The sequence below is a fragment of the Cibotium barometz genome, chromosome 53 (assembly GCF_041138505.1).
Source record: "Cibotium barometz isolate CiBa-2024 chromosome 53, ASM4113850v1, whole genome shotgun sequence".
In the NCBI taxonomy this organism is placed as follows: domain Eukaryota; kingdom Viridiplantae; phylum Streptophyta; class Polypodiopsida; order Cyatheales; family Cibotiaceae; genus Cibotium; species Cibotium barometz.
This window is the reverse complement of record NC_141098.1, coordinates 20,062,526-20,081,424: the sequence shown is the minus strand read 5'-3', so window position 1 is coordinate 20,081,424 and position 18,899 is coordinate 20,062,526.

Below are 18,899 nucleotides of genomic sequence, written 5' to 3'. Positions count from 1 at the left end.
CATGTATTACCAATGTCATCCCTCGGTAGGAAGGTTAACACCAACAAAAGCACAAAACCACTTCGTCCGGGCAAAACATTTGGCACAAAGTCCAAGCATATAAAGATACAAATGAAACTTGGCCATGGCCAATACATAAAAGATTCGATTCGCTTCTCCCAAGCATCATTAAGCATGTGCCAAGGCAGCCTCCAACGGAACTTTTTCTTCAAGGTCAAGACTGCTCATAAATTGTCATAGAGATGGCCATACCAAGGGCTCAGCAGTCCAAGGGTTGAGAAGAGTTGCATATGCTGTGTGATGGTACTTCTTCATAGTGATAAAAAAAAGGAGTGTGCTCTTTAGAGGTTCTTGGCAACCTATCTGCACCCCATCCTAGAAGCTTTGTTATACATTCAGTTGACCCACCTCGGTCTACACAATGCAAAGGCATGCTCCCAAACCTGAGGCTGCTTCAAGATTATCCAAAGGTAGTGGAGGTGCCCACTGTTTGTAGTGTAGTGCCTACCAATCCTCCCATGGGATGCATCAAAACCTGATGACATTAGCTCCCCCTTCCACCACAACTCAATGCAAGCTATTGCCATGCTTGCAAGTTGACATCAAGGGTGTCTAGTCGTGATGAAGTCATGCATCCACCATAGTGCCATTATCCAACAACAACAAAAGCACATCTCATCCACCTCTTCATCACTCAGCATCTCACCAAGATTTGACATCACGTGATGAAGCTCTGCTGTCCAGAAATGAAGTCATTTTGATCCTTGTCAAAAACCTTGAAAGCTTCCTTAAGTTCCTCTTTAGAATTAGTGTCATTCATCTTTTGGGCCATAAGATTGAGAAACAACATCCCCTCGTTAATTGTTTCATGCTGCAACTCAGCTTCTGTGGGGTTTTGTGGCCAAGCGAGCGCATCACAGTTCCCAGTGCTTGGTGATACAACTATTTCCATCCTTGTCGAAGAGACCGAAGGCTCCCTAGAACTCGGCGGATATGCTCTCCTCTAAGCTGTTTTGCCATAGCGAGAGCTCAAAATTAGGGTTAGGACTTGAGCTCGGGAGGTTTTGTGCCAAAGAGAGAAAATGGAGGGGGGGCATGTGAGAGGGGGAGTGGGAGTGGGGTCACAACAAGTGAGAGGGGAAGTGAAGGGTGGGGAGGGGTTGGGTGAAAGGGGAGCGAGTGAGAGAGAGGATGGAGAGGGGAAGTGGGGGCCGGTGAGTAGGCCGCACAAGTGAGAGAGGGGTGGTCTGGTCGGTGAGTTGTGCGTAGGGGGGCCAGGTGAGAGTGGGGTTGGGAGAGTAGCGAAGTGAGGGGGGTCGGGTGAGAGGGGAGGGTAGGGTGACAATGAGAGAGAGGGGGGGAGGTGGGCGGGTTGGTCAGTGGGGTGAGGTGAGAGAGTGGGTGAGGGTGAGTGGGGGGGAGTGGGGTGTCGGGTGAGTTGCAAAGGGGGTTTGACGGTGAGGAGGGGGAGGCTGCACCTGAGAGTGAGAGAGAGGGGAGTGGTGGGTGAGGGAGGGGGAGGGTTGACATTGAGGAGGGAAGGGGGGGTGGTTGGTCGGTGGAGTGTGTTCGGTGAGGGGAAGAGGGGGCCTAGGTGACAGAGCAACCTTTTGGTTTGTTTTTATTTTTTTGTTTGGTTTTTTTAACAACTATTATTATATTTGTGGGAGGGGCGAGGGGGGATACGTGACAAACGGGCTGAGACGGTGGAAGTGTATATGTATGTGTGTACAATTTGGCGCAATAAAGCACCTCCATTACCCTTACGAGAGCCATATTGCACCAAACTACACAAACTTCTCTCTCTCTCTCTCTCTCTCTCTCTCTCTCTCTCTCTCGTTGTGGGTGTACTGTATGCGTGTGTCTATGTTGTATATGGTTATGTGTGTGTATTTGTGGATGTGATATAAGTGTACATGTATGTAGGTATATGTGTGTGCAATTTGGTATGATAAAGCACCTCCATTACCCTTACAAGAGCCATATCGCGCCAAACTACATAAACTTCTCTCTCTCTCTCTCTCTCTCTCTCTCTTTGTGAGTGTACTGTATGTGTGTGTGTGTGCATGTGTTGTATATGGTTCTCTCTATGTGTGTGTGTGTGTGTGTGTGTGTGTGTGTGAGAGAGAGAGAGAGAGAGAGAGAGAGAGAGAGAAATAGATTGTGTTTGTCTATTCCTGCATGTGTGTGTGTGTGTGTGTGTGTGTGAAAGATTGTGTATGTCTGTGCATGCATGTCTGTGTGTCTGTGTATCTGAGTGTATGTGTGTGTGTGTGTGTGTGTGTGTGTGTGTGAGAGAGAGAGAGAGAGAGAGAGAGAGAGAGAGAGAGAGAGGAGCAAGCAAACTTACCTGTTGCCATTGCTTTCTGGATACGTGGGCATGGATGCTAGATTCTCTCTCTCTATCTGCTGGATTCTCTCTCTGTCTGTGGGTTCATGAAAACACTGGATGCTCTCTCTCTCTCTCTCTCTCTCTCTCTCTCTCTCTCTCTCTCTCTCTCTCAGTCCATCAGAAGTCATCCCCTTAATATCCATATACGAATGGTCAAGCGGAGAGTACAAACAAGATTTTGTGTACTGTCTTGACAAAAACATTAGAAGCAAGTTGCACAGATTGGCAACATAAGCTAACTGTAGCTCTATGGGCATATTGAACATCATATAAGGTAGCGACGGGTTATACTCCCTTCCATCTAGCTTATATGGCATTGAGGCAGTAATGCCTATGGAGTACTTAGTTCCAAGCTTGCAAATTGTGGTGCAAGAACAATTGACTAAGAATGCATTAGCCGAAAGGTTGGTTGACTTTGAGAAACTTGATGAAACTTGACTAATTACATCACATGGTCTTATGGTCAAAAAATTACAAAGGAAGCGTTAGTTTGACAATAACTTGAAACAAAAAGAACTGAAAATGGGGGACCTCGTTCTCATGTATGGTGTTAGAAGCACTAGAAAAAAGAAACTCAAGTACAAAGGATTAGGACCCTTTCGAGTGTCGAAAATCACACCCCAAGGGTCAGTTAGAGTTAAAACAATTGAGGGCATACAAATGGCAGGTTACATCAATGGAAGCAAGCTTAAAAAATATTACGGACCATTGACCCAAGAGATGTTTGTGCAAGAGCATCAATTAAAACAATAGAAAGAGCTAGCTAAGGAAAAAATTAAGCAAGCTCATGAAGAAGCCAAGGCCAAACAAATACTCCAGAAGAGAATATTGCATGCATGGCTTCACTAACCCTCCTTGATGAGGATGACCTAGACATTGAGCCAGATGGCTCAATGTCATCCTCCTTGATGAGGATGACCTAGACATTGAGCCAGACGGCTTAGGGTGAAAGTCTCTATGACCAAAGTCATGCAATGAGTACATCACTGGATAGATATGAGATCAAGTCATAATCTGATCTCTTATGAGACATGGGTAGCTCTAGACAAACCACACCTTCAGGCCACCAATGCACAAGTACAAAGTGTGCACTTGTCAACTACCAAAGATGATGAGGAATCTCTAAGTGTTAATATTTCCATAAAAAATAATCCCTTGGTTGGAAAGGTGTTTGTTATGCTTGCAAGATCTATGGAGAAAGAAATGATCCTTGGATGATCTTGGATTTGCACTAGTAATTTTAATATCCACTGGGAAAAGAGGGCTGCAAAATTGGACGAGGGCAACAATGTCATTACAGTGACCCTATGGAGCCCAATAAACAAGGGGAAGTAGGCTATGATAGATGGTATGGAAACACCAATGGAGATAAAAGCAGCTCATGTACTAGAGAAAGCATCCATCCCATAGTCCCTATGCAAAAAACAACCAAAATCATGAGTAATTCAGCAATGGGTGCCTAAGAATCAACTTCGATCCAAATATATTGTGATGCAAAAGAACTAATTGAGGAATAAGGGAAAAAGGTTTGAGCTATATAGATAAGGGACAGAGATGGCCTTCAAAGGTTAGCCAACAGTTTTCCAAACAAAGCCACCATCCACAAGGCACTCAAAAGCAATGGATTTGAAGGGATTTACTAGCTACACAAGGCTATTACCAGGGTAATACAACAATATGGGTGCCAAAATCCCACCCAAAGTTCATTGTAAATAGCTTCAAAAACATAGGAAGGGACAATAAGAGCAACCAAAGCCAATTCACAGCTAAAACAAATGCTAGGAAAGCATAAACATTGGTGTGGAAAAAGAACCCAATTCAATAGGATGAGCTGAAGATAGCACTCCCGCACTGCACCCACCAAAATAGAAGAGCTGGGCAAAGTTATTGAGAAGAAAAAAGAAGAGGTGCAACCAATTGAGAGACATAGACAAATCCAAATCAACAAGATTTAGTAGAGGCACTCTTCAGTTGGATGGAGGGAAAGATCAAGCACTCTCACATGGAATTAAAATGATTGTCAACAACAAATACCCAAAAGTGCCAAAGTACCACCTTCGTTTCTATGGCAATAAACAAAAAGGAGGTACAAAGGTATACATTGCTCAAAAATGGATACAAGGTAAAAATATTTAATATTCATGCCATGAACCATGATCATTCGCTTCATTCAACCAACTTTTGACTGCATGAGCATGAAAGAAACATAGGGTATCAACTTTGCACGCACTCAACATAAAGCAGTTGACGTTGTGAATTGGTTCCAAAATAGTTCACACCGTGAAACATTCCAAAATAGTTCATGCCGTAAACTGGTTCTAAATAGTTCATGCTGTGAACCACCTTACTACTTTATGACATGAAAAGGTCACCTTTCCCTCTCGACCAATCATGGAATGCCATGCGGCATACTTCATTAAGATAGCTGCCCAGTCCGACGGCCGCACCATAAAATAATTTTTTTTCCTTTTTTGTGCATTTCACGTTAGCAATTCTTCATCGTTTGTGCATCACCAAGCATTGCCTCTCCTCGCTCTCGATTTCCAAGTGTTCGTCTGCTCGCATAATCGGCATCTTCGAGTCAAGGTGGGAGCCTGTGCCATGCCTTTATGTGTTTTTTTAAATTCTTTCCTTCTTTTACGTAATCAAATTGCATATTGCAAAAACCCCAAATTGTGATTGTTGTATGCGCGTGTTTGATACTTTGTTCTACACTCAAGACATAAACCTGCACTCACAATTTAACTGTCAAAAAATTATTAAGAAGTACAACAAAACTACGTGCATGCACTTGCTGTCTCATGGGTTTCATACCCTGCTATTTCATGGTGCATAAACCTACACTCTCACGGTTCTAACTGTTTCACAGTTTCAATCCTCTCACGGATTAACCATTTCATGGGTTTTGTACCCTGCTATTTCATGGTGCATAAACCTACACTCTCACAGTTCTAACTGTTAGGGATTAATTGCTTCACAATTCTAACCGTTTCATGGTTTTAACCCATCTCACGGTTCAACTGCTACACGGTTTCAACCCTCTCATGGATTAACTGCTTCATGGTTCTAACCGTTTCACGGTTTCAACCCATCTCATGGTTCAACTGCTTCATGGTTTCAACCCATCTCATGGTTTAACCATTTCACGAGTTTCGTACTCTGCTATTTCACGGTGCATAAATCTACACTCATGGTTTTAATTGCTTCATAGTTTGACCCATCTCACGGTTCAACTGCTTCACAGTTTCAATCCATCTCACGGTTTTAACCATCTCATGGGTTTTATACCCTGCTATCTCATAGTGCATAAACTGCATTCTCGTCACAGTTTGCACCTTCTCGCCTGTAGACTTATACCTTGTTATTGCTCACATCACTTTAAACACACTTCTTATCGAATATAAGAATCCCACACACTCATTTCCCAAAAAAAAAGAGGAAGAAGATAGAAGAGAAAAAGAGGTAACAACCACATGCATCTCATCAGTCAGTATGACTGACTTTCTTATCATTATTATTATAGATGTTGACCTCCACAACCTTTGAACCGGAAGTCTAGGAGACACCGGTAAACACACTAGTTAGTACAATTGGGTCACCTAAGCAGGAAGAAGAGACCTGTTAACCTATGACGGACATCCTAAACCTATGAGACGGACATTGAGACGTACTATGTTTTATGTCATGTAATTAATTTAAGTATTCTGAGTCATGGGCCGGGCTTGTCGGCACCATATGTAAAGGATAAAGGGATTGGGTGATCGCCGATGAGAGGCGCACCTTGAATATCAGTAGGATAAGGGTTAGGATCGACCGGCCATGTATGGGCATCCATGTGTGAATGGTCAAGTCACCTATAAGAATCAAATGTAACCCTAAAACGCTCATTCTCTAGGTGTTGAATACAAAGTGTGCTCTTGTCTTATCTTCTCGTTTGTTAACCTATGACGGACATTGAGACGTACTATGTTTTACGTCATTAATTTAAATATTCTGAGTCATGGGCCGGGCTTGTCGGCACCATATGTTAAGGAGGATAAAGGGATTGGGTGATTGCCGATGAGAGGCGCACCTTGAATATTAGCAGGGTAAGTGTTAGGATCGACCGGCCATGTATGGGCGCCCATGTGTGAACGGCCAAGTCACCTATAAGAGTCAAATGTAACCCTAAAATCCTTATTCTCAATGTGTTGAATACAAGAGTGCTCTTGCCTTATCCTCTTGGTTTCCTTCTCCTGCGTGTGAGAGAGAGAGAGAGAGAGAGAGAGAAAGAGAGAGTGATCGAGCGATCAAGCACTGTGTAGCGACACGGCAGTGGCGAGGTGGTAGAGCGGCGATGGCGGCTCCTCCTTCACTGTGCGACATGGGAATCCTTCACGACGGCGGTTTTAGCGGTGAGTGACACACCCTTGCATTCTGTTTGAGCTTGCTTTCCTGGTTGTATGCTTGTAGCCATTCGTGGCTTGCATACGGTGTTCGGCAAGTCCCCAACTACTACGACCTGTGCGGCAAAAGCGCACATTTTTGGTGCCGCTACCGGGGAGATGCCCTGCACCAAGCTCCAGTTTGCAGCTCGGGTTGCTGCATGAAGCGAAATCTACACTGTAGGAAAGGCGATTGTGTGTTTGTTGTTGAGGTGTTTCCGTGTTCTGCAATCTGTTCTGCAATTTGTCTTCTGCAATTCTATTTCGTTTGTTATTTTTTCGCTCCGCGTGCATGCTGCTCTCTGGTTTTCTACGTGTGGACCTGCGCTGTGTGCCAAACCGCGCCGCGGCCAAGGCTGAACCCCAGAAACCCTAGAAAACTTATCCCAAAAAAAATTAAAAAAATAGATAAATAAAAAATTAAATTTTATTTTTAAAGAAAAAAACCAAACGTGTGGAGAGGAAAGATTTTTTATTTGGAGAAAAAATTTTTGAAAAGAAAAACCCCCAATTGACCCCAACCCTGACCCCGACCCCGGCCTCGATCTTTTGATATATATAGGAGAGTGAGCCTCCATAGCTTTCTTTCAAGTGAGAGCTTATGGGAAGTTGAGCCCTATATGTAGCCCACTCCCCACCAAGGAGTGAAGTGAGCATGTGGGATAAAGCCTTCACCCTTTCCTCCACAAGCAAATAGGCCTTCACCCCTTTCCCCACACAAGAAAACAGACTGTTTTGAGGACCACAGGAGCTCTGGATAGGCGAACACTGTGCTGTAAAGCACGCTAGGACCCTTTAAACGATACGCTCGTTTTGAGCTATCACACGTCCTAGTTCAGGTTCGACCATAAGTAAGGGGGTTAGAAACAGGTTAAAAACAATACAAAAATAAGTAAAAATGGGGTATGAAACACCTAAGAAACCACTTGTGTGACTTCAAGGGTAGTTACCAACGCTCGTAGGGTACCCACATCACATGCATCTATGCTCTGGTCAGGTGCTAGAGTCTGAGTCACTAGAAAGCGTTTCAGTTTACGCAGACTCACACCATCCCTCCACGTTAGCATCTTGGCCTTCTGCTGGAACCTAAGGAAGTGCAATCCAAGATCCACGAATAGTGGATAGTGACTCGTCCTCTGACTCAGAAGCCATGGAAAGGCACCCTACCAAGAACCCTGAGGAGACAAGCCAAAACATGCTAGTTTGGGCCCCACAACCCGGATCTAGCATGTTTAGTCGTTTAATAGAGACCTTTAGTAGAGCTACATGCCCTGAACATATGACAAGCGAAGTAAATGAAGAAGGAGGGGTAGTGGATTAGCCATTCACATCTCATGTAGACCCTACCCTCCCAAAGAGTGTCCATGTGGATATTCTACCCACTTCGTTTAATGAGGGCCCTACTGAGCTACCACCTTCCGATGCTCTTCCTAAAGTAGAGGTCCCTAGAAGCCAATCCATAAGAAGTGACATTGCGTCCACTTCAAGAGAACTGTTTGGCACTCCAAGTCTAGATGGGATATTTCTCAATGAAAATTGGGAATATGATCTACACACAGAGACTCTAACTGACCTATACACGGGTTACACATACCATGTAGGTTGGTTAGAAGTCCTACGATCTACATCTAGCACCACTAATCTAGAGGAGAAACAACAAATGATATGTGAGGTTATTCATAGAATTATCCAAATTGAGAGGCAAAATAGGGGAGTGAACTTAGGTTCCACTGGCCCTATGAGATTTTTGGATATAGGCAAGGCCAAACAACCAACCCTATCACAATTGGAGACTCCCTCGGTGAGTCCCATAGACCCTTCGTATGTTGTTTTGCCTGGAGTCTCAATGTAGGTTGAGCCCACGAGCAGTAACTTTAGCTTTCTAATCTTGGCTCAACTTTCCATTAAGGAATCCACAATGCCTACCCCAATGATGAGCATAACGGAAAGTGCACCTGTTAACCGCTGTAGTTAGTACGACACCGCTACCTAGTGGAGTAGTACATACAACAGTGCGCGCCAGTGCCTATCGACTATATGTACCTATCGCTACTCATGCTCATGTAGCTCCTACGCCTCTTATTATGCCAATGGCGTATGCTCCACGACCGCCTTATCACAACCCTTATCCAAGAGGAGCTAGGCCTAGTCACATATCATATCGTACGTCAGCTATCTACAACCAGGCTATCCCAGAAGTGCCTCCACCAGCTATACCTGCTCACTTAGGTGATCTCGTAGCGTTTGCTCAGACGATCGGACGATCTATTGCAGAAAACATGCGGGGCATGCCTGAGAGAGAACCTAAAAGCAAGGCAGTACAAGTGGCTAAGCTCACTCAGAACTTCAGTGGTAACGAGGATGTTAGGAAGCACATTGAAGTCTTCGAACACGTGTGTGATTCCTTGGAAGAGCACAATGAGCTGCATAAGTGTAAAGCCTTAGGCTTAACCTTGAGTGGGAAGGCCGGAGATTGATATCGAACCTTAAGGGTTGAAGAGCACACTCACTACCCCACTCTCAAGAGATTGTTCTTGAAAGAATACATACGTGAGGGTGTGCTTTGGGGAGTAGCATCTCAACTCCAAAATGCTGAACGCGAGGAAGGAGAGTCAGTGAGAGAGACTTTATAAGTCAATTGAAGCATCTAAATTCTCGCTGCACTCCCGATGAGCGCTTCAATAATAACCAACTGCTCGATAGATTCATCCGAGGATTGCGCCACGAGGACATATACAATGGCCTAGTCATTAGAGGTCTTACAACGTGGGAAGCAGTCACTGTCAATGCAATCCAGTTAGAAGACAACTTGATGATTGTAGGTAAAAAGGTGTCTTCGGAGACAAAATCCGTTAGTTCGCAAGTATCTGGGCACGAGCCAATGACGGTGAAACCTATTGCCAAGGAGCCCAAGATATCCGAAATGTCTGTGATCGACCTTACTAAGGCTCTCCAAGAATACTTTAGGGGTAATCGAGCTCCTCAAAATAGCCATATGTACCCAAGAAGAGAGCAACAATGGTGTTCGGTTTGCTTAGGACCACATAGCACGAGTGAATGTCCCACATTCAGAGTCAAATTCAATGGGAATTGCAATGCATGTGGTAAGTATGGCCATCAATCTAAAGATTGCCTAGTACTTAAGCGAATGTAATCAGGCACCACTAGCCTGGTCAAACACACCTCAAGTACCCGCGCTAATGCCTGCACAACCTGTCGAGCAACCGTCACAGCACATAGTTCCAAGGAATCCGAATGTAGTCCAGTCTATGCCGTTACCACCGCCAGTGCTAGGACCACAACCTCCACATCCAAGGATTACCCCAATAAACCAGATGGGTTGTGAGTCACATAGTGCATGTGGGAATTATGAAGAGGAGATAGACCCCACTGCTCCATACGGGATTGATAGGTTTGAAATGACTCCCCAGTACTACATGGAGGATCATTTCAGGCAAGTCAAGCCTGTATATCAAGCGGCTGCTCTCGCCACAAAAGAGGGTAAAACCTTAATACCTTGGCAAGGAGACCACCTCTTCAATGCTACGAGTGTGGTGGACCACATCATGTAGCGGAGTGCCCTAATAGGCTACAGAAGATCGCTACTTAGATGCAACCAAATCAATGGAGCACATCGAGAATGCCGGTACTTACATGTAATTGTTGTGGCATAGATCATTTGATTGCTCAATGTCCACATAATCCTAATGCGCCCAAGATTACGCCATTGAATTTGGTTGAGGTCACCAACTAGGCACGAGGAACCACACTCGTTGTACTCGCGAATGTAGTTACACGCTCAATGCTTCAAAATCAAAACTACATTCTCGAGGAGAGGGATACTGCATCAATTGCTCGAGCAAAGAAAAAGAAAACGCGGCGGAAGAGATCACTTAATGCCACGAGCTCCAAGCCTAGTTCAAAGACTAACATAGGGACAGGAGACGACCCCGTGTATATAAATGATCCCGAAGATGATTCCGATTCAATAGAAACCATGGGGACCAAAGCCACTACCTTAAGGGAGGATCCCATTCGGGAGCTCAACGAAGGAGAATCAAGCGAACACATAAATCAGGGGAAACAAAAGGAAACTTCCTCGGCCCCACAACCAAGTCAGCTAATGCCCTCTCGGCCACCCAAACTGACAGAGACTCCAAACTGACAGACCCTCAAGAAAAAGATTGGAACTTACCCAAACCTAGTTGAGGAGATTGAACAAGTGCAACACTTAAGGGGTTTGGTGGAAGAAACACAAAGAGAACTGGAGCCAGCAGACCCTAGAAGAATCAAAATTCCAGACAGAGTGTTTCCTACAAAAGCCATAAACCATTAGCTATACCTAGTATCATTCGAGAAGAAAGTGAGGATAGGACATCAGGAAGTGGGAAACCACCCTTCTTGCTAGAAAGAATGTTTAGCGAGGGAATGCCTGACCCCATCGAAGAGGAAGTGATTCCATCTTCACCAGTCCCTAGTCAAGGGGCGATATCTCGAAAAGTACCATTGAATGTGTCCAAGCTAATGGATTTCATGTCCTCTGAAATCAGAACCACGATCATATCCAAGTTATACAGAGATCCTGAGCTATTCTTAGCTCTTCGGGCATTTCTCAATGGAGAACTAAAGGCGGAGTTACCACAATTTGCAAATATGGATAGACCCGACATGCTTCAAGATGAGGAGGAACATTGGGATCTACAACCCAACCTAGATGAAAACTCGGTCATGGAAATACATGTTAACAAGTTGGGACAGTACTTTGAAGGGGATGAATCTAATGCAACCCTCCCCATTACTACCAAGGGATTAACTCTAAAGGGAATCCTTGATGGTGGTGCTGGAGTGAGCATTGTGACTAAAAACTATTGGGAATCCATGGGAAGACCTCACCTCGAAGTCACAAACATAGTGGCTAAGATGGCAAACGGAACTATTGCTGAACCTATTGGAATGTTAAGGGACCTTAAGATCAAGGTTCTGGGATACAAGGTAAGACATACCTTCATTATAATGGATTTCTCCAAGCATCCTATGTCATATCAAATGATCTTAGGATGTCCTTTCATGAGGGAAGCACAAATGGTGCATGACTGGTCGAAAAACCATGTCTACCTACAATTCCAGGACTCTGTCATTCGAGTTGATCTTGAGAATGGTCGTGCACATCCTTTAGAAAGCAAGGTTATCATTGATAATCGATCGGATACCACTATTCACTCCGCCCCATTAAGGTATTGCTATACATGCAAAAAAGAGATTGATGATGGGAAAGATTCTCCTTATATGGATGTCCTACCGGGTATGACTGAGTCGGATAACGTGGATTGGGTACACCTAGCGGCAACCATAGACACATGGGAAAATAGAGGCACAAGTTAGGTAACACCTGAGGGGCAAGATATACCACCGTTAGTGCCAATAAACATGATAGGTGTTATGCACTTGACTCCTGATGGCGAGAAAGTGGCAAACTCCACTGACACTGAAAGCAGCGAAGACTCTGACCAATGCAACTCTGAGTATGAATCTCAAGAAGAAACTGACTCTGAGCCTGATGGGGGGGATGAATCAAATATTCACCCAAATGTGGAAGCAAGGTGCTCAAGGCCTAGGACAATGACCTCCTACAGTTCATCCGAAAGTGAGGGGGACACAAGTGAAAATCGACCAAGTGAGTTCGAATCTGACAGAAACAAAAATCAAAAACTTGGTAAGAAGATAACGAGACATAAGCGCCAACGCTATCGAGCTAATGTATGCACTGCAATAAACAAGGAGAGATCCACCGCAGAATGGCTTAGTTATGTAGGAGCTATTGACGCTCATCGGAAGTTAGCAGATAATTGGGGACAATACCTCCAAAGTGTCATGTGGTGTATTCCACAACCTCATGACGTTGCCCAATTAGAAATCGAAGAGAAGCCAAAACTAAGTCGTACTGCAAGAAGGCGGCAAAACCAAGAATTAGCTCAGCAACAAAAAGAGGCGGAATTGAAAGAAAAAAGCCTGGCACAACAAGAACCAGTAGACTTACACCCTGCACCTGAGCATTTCAAATCATTCACCACCACAGGGGAACGTAAAGTGGTCTACACAAAAGCCCAACGAACGCCTAACAATGGGAGTAGCATTGTCTACGATGGCCCTGCACGGTAGTTAAGGAGATAGACGTAGCAGATCCGGGTGAGAAGTCTAAACTAGTTTTTATTGCTCAAGACCTCACCCAGACGGAAGAAGCTGCACTTAAGAAGATTCTTAAGGAATTCAAGGACATATTTTCTTGGACATATCATGATATGAAGGGTATTCCACCCTCTGTGGTGCAACACACAATTCCAATGATTAGCACCGCTAAACCAGTCGAGCAACGTCCCTACCCAATGAATCCTAAGTACGCAAAGATTGTACAAGAGGAAATTGAAAAGCTTGTAAAATGTGGATTCATATACCCTATTGAGCACTCAAAATGGGTTTCTCCGATAGCCATCGTACCAAAGAAGAATGGGAAACTCAGAGTGTGCGTTGATCTCAAAAAGGTTAATGCAGCCACCAGAAGGGATCATTACCCCTTGCCATATTCTGAACATGTGCTTGAAAGAGTGGCAGGCAAGGAGGCATATAGCTTTTTAGATGGGTACTCGGGTTACAATCAGATCACAATTGCAGTCGAGGACCAAGCTAAAACAGCATTTATCACGGAGTTTGGAGTGTTTGCCTTTCGCGTCATGGCCTTTGGCTTGACCAATGCACCTGCAACATTCCAACGATTGATAAACACGGCCTTTAAGGAATATCTAAGGGACTTTTGTGAAGCTTTCTTAGATGATCTTTGTGTCCATTCCTCTTGGGAACGAGCACTTGATGTGTTTATGAAAAATATTTAAAAGGTGTAGATTATATCGCATCTCATTGAATCCTTTCAAATGCCAATTCTGGGTTAAACACGGAGTTATCTTAGGGCATATAGTGTCCAAAAATGGGATTTCCACTGACGAGAGTAAAATCAAGGTCATTCTGGAATTACCCCCACCCACCAACTATAAGGGAGTCCAACGCTTTATGGGCCACGTTGGTTATTATCGAAGATTTATTTTATTCTTGGCCGAGATAGCTCGACCATTGTATAAGCTTCTCATCGAGTTTATTTGGACCGAAGAATGTGACCGTGCCTATGAGCTATTAGAGAAGGCCTTGGCGAGTGCTCCAATCTTGAGAATGCCTAACTGGGATTTACTCTTCCATGTGCATATTGATGCATCAAACTTTGCTATTGGGTGTGTGTTAACTCAACCTGGAGAACACAAGCTAGACTACCCCATTAGCTTTGCCAGTCACGCCAGTTGAACGATGCTGAGATGAACTACACCACTACGGAGCGAGAAGGGTTGGCAATGATATATGCAGTAAGGAAATTTCGTTATTACCTCCTTGCCACCAAGTTTGTTTTCTATGTGGATCATCAAGCATTGTTGTATCTGGTAAACAAACCATGCTCCACAGGAAGAATCACACGATGGCTATTGATTCTTCTTGAGCTTGATTTCACTGTTGTTGTGAGACCTGGCAAAAAACATGTTATGGCTGATCATTTGTCTTGCATACCTAATGGTGAGGCTCCTACGGGGGTTGATGATGACTTACCTGACACTTCCCTGTTCATGGTGGAGATAATGCCTGAATGGAGTGAGAAGATTGTTAGCTTTTTGGTTAATGGCTTTCCACCCAAGGAGCTTCGTAAAGATCTAGCTCAAAAGCTGATCAAAGAATGCGAACCCTATTGCCTGATAGCCGGGACTCTTTATAAAAGAGGAAAGGATGACGTTCTTAGGCGTTGTGCCCGAGAGGATGAGTATCTATACATTTTGCAAGAGGCACATATGGGTGTAGCCGGTGGTCACTTCTCAGGAGACTTAACTGTGTGAAAGATCTTACAATCGGGGTATTGGTGGCCCACTATGTTCCAAGATGCATCACTCTTTGTGAAAGGTTGCGATGAATGCCAACGATACAAGAAACCCCAGAGGAAGGATCAGATGCCCCTACATCCAATCAAAGTAAACCAACCATTTGAAAAGTGGGGTTTAGACTTTGTAGGTCCAATTAGCCCAGCGGCCCGAAACACACAATCTCGCTATATTATTGTGGCCACTGACTATATGACCAAATGGGCTGAAGCGAAGGTGACACGTAAGGCAGATGCAAGGACAACAGCCAAGTTCCTCTTTGAAAATATAATCACACGCTTCGGTTGTCCTTTTGAACTTATGAGTGACAATGATACGCATTTTATAAATGAAGTGATTAAGGAGCTCACAACAAATTTCATGATATCCCATCATAAATCTACTCCTTACTATCCGCAAAAAGCGAATGGCCAAGCCGAGAGTACCAACAAGACCTTAATCTCTGTTTTGACAAAGACAGTTGAAGCTCATCGCACGGATTGGGATCTAAAGCTTACAACAGCTTTATGGGCCTATCGTACTGCATACAAAGTGGCTATTAATTTCACACCATTCAAAATGGTATATGGCCAAGAAGCGGTCATGCAGTGGGAATTTGTCATTCCTAGTCTTCGTGTTGCTACTCAAGAGGGTTGGGATGGTAATCCCTTAGTAGATCAAATAGATAAAGTTTTGTTGAATTACAGTAAGAATGGAGAATTGGATGTTCATCCAAGTTCAACACCATGTCTTTGGCCATGTAGACATGTTGAACTTTTGCAAGCCAGCCATTGTCGGTCACTTTGAATGCAAGAACACGACCTTTCCAATGGGATTTCACTTCATTTTGCTTGGTTCTTTTCACCCTGTGGGCACCTTTGCAAGAGGGAAGCATTGTTACCCAATCATTCACACGAAAAGACATGGGTTTCCAAACACCATCTTCTCTTGTGTTATGAAAATCACAAGAAGTTATATTATGAGAAGGACGACGTGAGGACGCCATAGAAGCTCACAGATAAGAGAAAAATAGGGAATCTTTTGAATAGTGAATCTTTTGAAAGTGCAAAGAAAGGAGAATAAACCATATGCCAAAATGAAGGGAAGGTGGAAAGTAGACGTTTGAAAAAATTTGGTGTTTTGTCATTAATAGCGTTGTTTTCAAGGCCTGAAAAGAGGATTTCGTATCTTCATGCTTGATTTTTTCAAATAAAAAATGGAACAAGATGTCACTATTTTGGACCCAAACTTCAATGTTAGCCATCGTAAACGTCTAAATTTAGCCGTTTTAGCCGTTCGCCACTAAAATAGAACCGTTAAGAAGACATTTGGAGGAGACAAGAATGCCATACTTTTGTATACGTGTCAATTCACAATTGGATAATTTCTTAATCCTTAGATTAACAAACAGCCCTTTTCTAGCCGTTTTTGGTCCTAATGGATACACGTGTCATGCAATCATTTTTGCCACGTGGCACAAACGGTCACTATTTAAGGTATTTTTTCCACGCTCCACGTGCTCCATCGGATATTCTCAAAAACTCTCTCTCGTTTTTTTTCGAACCTTCAAATTGCCAAGGCCCGCACCAGATGATAGAAGCATTCCTTAACTTTTGGACCACTTATTTTCGCTTAGTCAGGCTCTGCCATATAGTGACTTCCAAGCTCTATTTTATAAAACTCTCTCTTTTTTTTTCGAACCTTCAAATTGCCAAAGCCCGCACCAAGCGATAGAAGCATTCCAAAACTTTTGGACCACTTATTTTTGCTTAGTTCGGGCTCTGCCATATAAAGACTTCCAAGCCTTCTTCAGAATTGTTCCAGCATTTTTCTCAAATATCACAATGAGTAAAAGTGTTGAGGGACGACATGAACTTGTTGAAGAAAGCCCAAGTGAGACTCTTGAATGCTATTTTGCAAGATGGTCATGACATGAAGGTATACGTAGATGCAGTGGAGATATTCAATCCAAGGTTTGTTCTTTCAGATGTTTTGATGAAGCTTAATGACATTCTTGAAGAGGAGTACAAACAATTTGAAATGTCAATTGAAGCTCATTGTTTTCATATTGGAGACAATGATTTTTGTCACCTTACCGATTTTACTCAGCTGTCAGTGGAGAAAGCCAAAGTTACAAAGAGGTTCAGTAGATTTTCAAATAGAATCTCTTTCACATGCCCTTCATCCATTTCTTGTCCAATTCATAAAAAGCTTTGTAACCTTGTCCCCAAAGATGTCTCCTTTCTTTTTTTTCTATTTTTGAGAGCAGAAATACAAGATAAAGAGCAAGAATCAGAAATTGATGTAGAGAAGGAGGAAGAAAACTTAAATGTCACCACAGTCTCAAAGCTAGAGAAAAGTGAGATTTTAGAAGAGGAAGAAATTGATGTTCAAGCTGAGGAGAAAGAAGGTGCAAATCTTGATGTTGCTGAATTTAGGGCTTTCACTGTTATTGAAGAGCCCTCAGAGGAAGCAAGCATATATGAATCGTCTGTTACTGTTCCAAGCCTTCCTTTCTTCTATATCAATGAGAAAGATTTTATTCCTTTGTCCTATCTTCAATGTCTCTTCAATATCAGGGAAGACTACTGTATTGCAGCAATTTCAGAAGCTTGTGAGGTGACCAAAGACTTTATTGATACAGAAGTAGAGTCAAAGGAAGAGTTTTTGGCACTTGATTTGCAAACATCTGACCACTCATTTATCCCTGCTCCTGATGCACTTGCCTTGTGCCTTAAAAGAGTGGATGAGGAGAAACCTTCCCTTAGAGATGAGGATTTTGAGAACAGGCTTATTGAGTTAGGTGTAGAGTCTTTTGGCAGAGATTTCAAGCTTCAGGTAGATTCTGATAAAGTAGAAAGAGTTGGCTCATGCAACTTGATGAAAGACAAAGTAGTAAGTGAGGATGAGTTGCAGAAGGTAGTTTCCTTTTAATCTTTTGCAAAATGTTATTGTGATTGTAATTTTTTTAAAGTGAGGTTTTTGTCTTGCAGATTGAATTGCTTGATAAGGATGATTTTCTAGGAAGAGCTAAAGGCAGCAGAGTGAAAGCTACAGAGACTAGGTCAAGAAGGCCTTCATTTGCTCTCATGCACTACTTACCTACATTGGATAAGACTGTGTTCTGTGCATTCCACATGAACTTCTCTGAAGATGCTGAGTTGCCAATATTTGCCTTGAAGGTGTTGTCAAGGTTCATGGGATACACTCCCCTTCAAATAAATGCTAACAAGGTCTTGCTTCTAGAGAGAGCTGCTGCTCTTAGAATCTTTGGATATACTGCAGGTTTCAATGCCTCAAGAGCAGGATACTTTCTTTGCTACTCTAGCTATGTAACTGTAGCTGAGGAGTCAGATATCAATCTTCTTGGAGGTTATAGAAGGAGAAAATTTTTGAGATACAGAGGTGACATGCCAAATAGTCCCAAGAGAATCAAAAACTAATGTACACACAATATTTTGCAAGGACTGATTATAATTCAGCAAATATTTTGTAAGAGGTACAAATGTGTTAGTAAATCATTAGTCTCTATCTTGAGGTGTTTGTGTAGTTTCAAATTGCTAGTTCTTTGATCTCATCGTTTGTAATTGCCTCCTGTAGAACCAATTGAATAATTCTTTAAGTGCATTGCTTCTTCTTTGACCACCTCCTCTTCTGGTACATCTGAAAAAGGAAGTTCTCGCTTGATAGTGAGACTTTTCCATTCCTTGTGTGTTCCATGTGCAAGGGGTCCTTCTGTAGCAAAATATGGTCCATGCAAGTAAAGAATATGCTACAAAGACAATTCTTTGTTAGTAAATTTAAGAAATTACACTTTGATTTTAACTGTTTTGATAAGTCTGAACACTCACCAAGTAATAAGTTATGTCTTTTTCTCCCCAGGCATCTATGATAGCTTTTATTAAAAGCTTTATTGCTTTTTTGAAATCATCTGCATAAGTATTTGAACCAACTTGTTGTCTTAGGACTTTGAAAAAATTATTGAGTTTTTTCCAAACTTCCATACGTTTGTTGGCTACATCTGGTCTACTTTTGACATTTGTGGTAATGACACATTGATGTTTCCAGCAGTTCCACATTGCATTGACTTGTTTGGTGTCATGGTTGCTCAAAAATCTTCTTGCTTTTGCTCCTCCC